The 6954-nt window shown below is 42.8% G+C and overlaps 1 protein-coding gene across 2 annotated transcripts in view; it reads right to left on the bottom strand.

Annotated features, from left to right (window-relative positions):
• The window catches only part of LOC311357540 (collagen alpha-6(VI) chain-like), a 38309-nt gene extending 37465 nt beyond the window's left edge, over nucleotides 1–844 (bottom strand). For both annotated transcript variants that reach the window (XM_084477517.1, XM_084477518.1), the window contains exon 1: nucleotides 733–844. The gene's annotated coding sequence lies outside the window, so the exon portion shown is untranslated. The remainder of the gene's footprint in view (nucleotides 1–732) is intronic.
• Nucleotides 845–6954: the final 6110 nt, after the last annotated feature.

Genomic DNA, 6954 nt, shown 5'->3' with positions numbered 1-6954 from the left:
TACACACATGCATGACGCATATATAGGCGGTTCAATCTTAACCTAATGTTCAATATTTGTTTCCTTTCTGCGGGAATGTCCTTGTCTGCTCAATTCCAGGTGAGGTTGAAAACATGTAATGTAATAACATTCTCAATAAAATGTATGGCATTTAATGAATGAATGAAACCATTATCACCTCTCATTATAGCCTCTAACATCAAAAAGTGCAGATAGACCCTGATACGATGTCAATATATTCTTTATAAAAATCACATCATGCATAGGCCTGGGCGATATGACTGAAAGACATATCACGATATAACTTGATCATATTGATCGATATCGATAGCTATTGATAATTGTAATGACCTAAAAAGACTAAGAATTACCATGCTGGATTTAAACACTTCTGTTTAACACTTAATATGACCTTCCACCGTTCTTCATTGATAAATACTCCAATGTCGTTACAACAATAAAAAACACTCAAATATTGTAAGTAAGGAATTTTGTAAGTATGGAACCGTGTTTGTGTAACAAACCCAGCTGCTAGATTCGGTGGTCCAGTCTCTTATCGATATATATTGAACATGTTTTATATTGATATTGATCAAAAGTCTATCACTATACGATCATTTATTGTATTATTGCCCAGGCCTAATCATGCATGTCCATTGCATAATGACTTAAAAATAACATTGGTTTGATTCCATGCATTCTGTGATCCAGTCGCCCATCGGGTCCACTTACTGCAGAGTGTGTGCGTGTCCTCGGGGCGCGCGGCGCAGTGAGTCCCGTGTCCGTGTCCACAGTTGAAGGTTCGCCCCAGCCCTCCACACGGCCCGGTCTGGATGTCGCCCAGTACAGTAGACTGTTAATGTTCTGCACGGAAAGTCATCTGTTATCGGCAGGAGGAGTGAATTACTCAGCCTGAGGCGGGGGACCGGGGGTGGAGGGAATTCTGGAGAAGTTCTTGTAAAATGAATGAAAATTGAGAGTGGGAGTGTTGTTGTTTTTTACAATGTCTTATTGCATCACATTGCATCACACCCTAGGCAAGGCAAGGCAACTTTATTTATATAGCACTGGCAGACTCAAAGTGCTTCACATATAAACACTGTCATACAATAAAAGAACATAATAGATAAGTTAAAAAAAAGTAAAATAGATAGAAAATAAAGGCAAAGTTAAAAAAAAAAAGCAATGTATTTAAAGGTCAAATGGCATGCTATTTTATGGATGCTTTAATATACATGTTAGTGGGCCCCTAATACAGTACTTGAAGACGTTCAAGAAATTCAGCCTTGGTGCAGAGTTACAGCCACTACAAGCCAGTCCCACAATGAGCTCTCCACAAACGTGCCGTTTTTAGAGGCAGGTCAAGGTGGAGGGTGGGGGTGTGGCCCTGAGCAGCTTGCGGTACCATGCACTAGTGTTTACAGCACTGAACACTGAACACTCCGGGTGCTCCGGCGGGAGTCCTGGAGCTCTATATCTAAATAATATCATATTATATTTAGATATCTATATATATAATATATATTATCATGGTCAAAAGCTGTTTGCTCCTCCGGATGATATTATGAATCTCAAACGACTACGTTGGGTTCTCAGAAGCCTCTGGTTCTTCCACTTCCACGTCAATATTAAGTACAGACTGAACCGCGAAATGGAGGAGAAGGGGATTGTTGCCCGCGATTGTTGCCCGGGGTTGTCTGCGTCGGGTTGGTTGAGAAGGAATTGGGAACCGCGACATGGAGGAGAAAAGGATTGTTGCCCAGGATTGTCCGTCGGAGCCCCGCTGAACGCTGGCTGCCCCCGGGGCTGCCCGCCCAGCCCCGCTGCCCGCTGCCCGCGGTCCGTCAGAGCCCCACTGCCCACTGAACACTGGCCGCCCCCGGGGCTGCCCGCCCAGCCCCGCTGCCCGCTGCCCGCGGTCCGTCAGAGCCCCACTGCCCACTGAACACTGGCCGCCCCCGGGGCTGCCCGCCCAGCCCCGCTGCCCGCTGCCCACTACAGCGGAGCTCCGACGGACAATCCTGGGCAACAATCCTTTTCTCCTCCATGTCGTGGTTCCCAATTCCTTCCCAACCAACCCACCGCAGTCTAGTCTTTTCACTAAATGGGAGCTTTATGCAAGCTTGTGTTATTGTGTTGTGTGTTATGCGCCATAACACCAACAGCAGAACGGTTATCCAAATAACAAAGAACACTTGCGCACACACACACACACACACACACACACACACACACACGTGGCGCTCGCACGGTCCAAGCTCATTGTCTCATTGGCGGGCCAAATTCTCTGGGCGGGCCAAGCAGAGAAAGGGGAGGTAACATGGCCCCATATGACGACATATGGGGCCGGAAGCCAAATCGAAGCGTTTCAGCGATCCTTTTTTCAAAGACGGAGCAAGATAGCTACACCTAACGCAATTTTTAGCTACTGGGGGACCATAGGGAGGCTAGGGGAACTCAACTTAATGTTCGAAAACCTCATAAAGTGAAATTTTCATGCCATGGGACCTTTAACATCAACAGTCTCTGATACCCACATCGGGACTCCGACCCGACCTAAAGGAACTTGGTCCTTACCCACATCGGGACTCCGACCCGACCTAAAGGAACTTGGTCCTTACCCACGTCGGGACTCCGACCCGACCTAAAGGAACTTGGTCCTTACCCACGTCGGGACTCCGACCCGACCTAAAGGAACTTGGTCCTTACCCACGTCGGGACTCCGACCCGACCTAAAGGAACTTGGTCCTTTCTCTGGGACTCCAACCCAGATTCTAGATTCAGTCTCTATGGTATCAGATCATGTATCTCTCTGGTGAAAATAGAAAATAAAGGCAAAGTTAGTAATAAAATAAAAAATAGATAGAAAATAAAGGCCAAGTTAAAAAACATTGTAGATTTAAGATTTAGCAGAAAGCTAAAGCAAACATAAAAGTCAAAAAGCTGTCGGAGTTGGGTCTTAAATCCTCAGGGAGTTTATTCCAGCTATTTGTTGCATAGTAACTAAATCCTGCTTCCCCATGTGTCCTGTTGACTCTGGGGATAATTAACAGATTGGTCTCAGAAGATCTTAGTGGCCTAGAAGGCTTATGTAGTGGAAGCACATCAGCAGCACCGGCGCTCCGCACACGCAGAACACGCACTGCGCGTAGGGCACCAAGTGTCTGGGGGGGCACCAAAAAAATCTGTCTCGTAAAAAATCATCATCTTAATAATAATCATAATAACGCGATATATTTAAAATTAACATGTGTAAAACGTGTTAATAGCAATACAAAAGTAACATTTGCTCGAGAAAAAGATGTGTCTCCTGTGCGGCCCTCTCTCTCTCCCCTTGGTGCCCCCCTCCCCCACATCCCAGTGGTATGTTCGATTAGATCATTCTCAAGTTTGGCAGACACCTGTGTTTGGACATGGCCTCGAAAAGGCATCAAGAGTCGGGGGCGGATAAGAGAAAAAAGAAGAGACAGCGAGATGATGCACGCACGTCAATGGCAGGTAAGACAATGTTTTAAATAAAAATGGCTAATTCTGTAATTTAGTCCTTGTATGAATGTCTATGCTCATGCCAGGTAATGTTAACGTTACTGTTAACGTCAACAAACTAACGTTAGCTCCTATATTATTTTAGCCATCAGAAGTCGTCAGCCAAGTATTAGCCAAGTTTACTTATATAGGTCTACTGAATTTCAGGACGTTTATTTGGAGTTTGTTATGTAGCCTACGTTATGCATGTGTACTGTGAACCAACGAGTATGCAATTGTGTACTGTACTGGAAAAAGTAATGCTACAGATGATACTTTAAAGTAATGAGTTGATGAATGGAGAATGGCTCTTGGTAACATGAATTCTGAGAAACCTTGCATCTGCAGGGCGACATCTGCAGGTGAAACTACAATTTGAAAGAAAATAAAGAAATCTTAGTTATGTAGATCCCCCTCCCTTCACATTCATAGTTTTCAAATTATGTAGAATTTTTTAGATTGTGAGAAATCAATCATTGTCTTAAAGGTAAAATAATTTTAAATGTTGTCATGCATCAGTGATTTACACATTGGCTTACATAAACCTGTAATTAATATGTAATATTGTTTTTGAATCAAGGTGCAAAACTGTATTTCAGTGTACAATCCCTGAGTATTTTTTCTTGTATTTCTGAATGCAGGGTCAATGCTTAGATATGTGCAAGGAGTTCCTCAAGACCAGGAGGAAGATTTAGATGATCAACCATCCACCAGCAGTTCAAGCACACATCATCAACCACCAATCTCTGCAGACTCTGCAACAGCACCCAGCCCTGACCAACAACCATCAACTACTAGTTCAGGACTTATGTTAATGTTTGGTGCTATTGTTAATGCAAAATTAGTGTAGTCTTTTATCAAGATTTTAATTTCTCTTTATTTACACATTACATTTTTCAAAACATTAATGTTGAGAAGTTATTTTGGAAATAAAGAGAAACTTACTGACAATTACTGAATTGATGTTTGATTGATGATTTTCGGGGGGGCACCACAATGCATTTGTGCTTAGGGCACCCAAATGGCTAGCGCCGGCCCGGCTATCAACAATTTAAAGGAGCACCAAACGCAATGCGTGACAACAGCTGTTCTAGGTGTGCGAGGACGCATGAGCCCGGGGAATGTCCCGCAACAGGAAAACGCTGCCGTAAGTGTAATAAGACTGGTCACTTTGAAATAGTGTGCAAAACTAAGTTTGTTCAGGCTGTGAGAACCACAACTGATGAAAGTGAAGACGAGGGCTGTGCATGGTTCCTCGGTTCTGTGTCGGAGGATAGAGATCAAGAGGACAAATGGTTCACAGATCTGCTGATTAATGGTGATACTGTTCATTTCAGAATTGACAAAGGTGCTGATATAACAGTAATAACAGAGCACACATACTGTGACATATTTTATTCTCTTGTGACATATTTTTGCTGTAATATTCTCACATAGCCACATGGAGCAGCACCGAGCACATAGTTAAGAGGTAATATCCTCTCACAATCACAAGAGGGCAGCACTGAGCACATTTAACAATTAGAAGGTAATACTCTCACATAACCACAGAGGGCAGCACTGAGCACATTTAACAAAGTTGCAACATTTACACATAGGGGGCAACAACGGACACACAGATGAAGTGAGCAAGTTTTTAGAGTTGTAGAAGAAGTCTACCTTCACCTGATTATAAAAGCAACAGGATTGCTTGGAGAAGCCAGAATCTCTTGGGCGGCGTATCGTAGATGTAAAGCTTAGAGACGCTCCGCGCGTGTTATATACCATTCCTCTCCTTTTGTTTCATAGACGATAGACAATAGACCAAAACCTTTACCAAATAAAGTGAGTTAAACGCGATCCTGTCTCGGCGGCCTTTCCTGGATTAAAAATAACATAACAATACCAAAGCCTGCCCCAGCGTCCACTTTTGAGTAAGACTAAAGCAGCATTTTCAAGTCCTGGGCTAACAGCAATAAGCTTTAAGCTTTGACATGTTCAGGTTATTATAAGGTACGATCTTGGAGAAATGTAATAAAGTAAAGAAGGACCACCGCTCCAACCACTCGCACCACACGCTGGAGGGGGGCACCCCAATTATGATGATCATCGTAATAATCATAATGATGAATTATTTAAAGCCAGGATGAAGCACAACTACAATTGGCATCATTGATCACTGTTTAAAATTCCCCGCTGTAAGTGATGTTGATCGCTAAACCATCACCGTACATACGTGCATACGCATATTATGCAACCTTATTTATATACCTGTCGCAATCAAGCCTACCTTGATACCTTGGTGTACAGTTAGCGGACAATGTACTGCACAGAACAAAAAAAGTTGGTGCAAAAAGCAATCCGTTCCCAGGCGGAGGAGTCAATTCTGCATTTGTAGAGCAGATGGGGGACTGCGGGCGGAGGGAATTCTGGAGAAGTTTGTATGAGTGAAGCCGTATGGGAAGACGGGAAGAAGGAGGGGAAGAAGGAGTGGGCCTTCCCTCCAGTTCCACTTTTTACAATAATGTCTTATTGCATCACATTTCCAAATGTTGAGGATGCTATATGTAATAGGTTGGTAGTGGCAACAGGCTTACTGTATGCTACTGAACATTTAAATATTATATGTTATAGTTATAGGTCCGAAGTGTTTTCAACCATTGCTAATTTCAAAAAAATAAAAAAATTTATATTTGTAACGTCCCCCTCAAATATTGTTGAGACTGATTGGCGTAATTTCCCCTTAGAACTAGCATACCAGAAACACAGGGAGTGAGGACGCAAGTTGTAGAGCTAGATACATTTCACTCTATGATTTTTTTTCATTCAATGTTTTTATTGCTCCCTCCTGATGGAACACGATTATTTAGTCCAGTTTGCCGTGACTTCTGTTGCCGACGCTTTCCATGTAAAGCATAAACGTGCGGGTGAATAAAACGACTCAAGAAGATTATCTGAGAAGAGGAGCGATACGAGAGTCAACATTTGTGAACATTTTCAAGAAGGAGAGCTTTGCGATGAGCTAGGAGCTAACTACTAGACAGGTAAGCGCCATTTGGCTCATCACGTTATCGGAATAATATGACTAACTACAGTATAATAGTACTAACAACAACAGTAATAATAGCCTGCTAATTATTTTGATGATACTGTTGGAAAATGGCACCTATCCTCAATGTCGATAGTGTAATGGTATTATATGATAGCACAATGCAGTTAGTTGTAATAACGATACTCATGTTTTTATGAAAGAGATTGTGTTCCTATGTAGTCTTAGCTTTCGGCTTCCAGACCGTAGTGGGGAAGCACAGGAGAGAGTTTTGGGATAGATTGTCTGTCTACATCTGATAAAGTACGCTTCTATACAAGATTTGCCTCCTACAGAAGCTTCATGTCCTTCTGGAGATTGATTGAACCTGCGGTGACCAACAAAATGATACAGATTACCGT

Source organism: Micromesistius poutassou (assembly GCF_964030765.1).
Source record: "Micromesistius poutassou genome assembly, chromosome: 13".
Classification (NCBI taxonomy): domain Eukaryota; kingdom Metazoa; phylum Chordata; class Actinopteri; order Gadiformes; family Gadidae; genus Micromesistius; species Micromesistius poutassou.
Note: the sequence above shows the minus strand (reverse complement) of the source record. Positions and strands in the feature narration are given on the sequence as shown.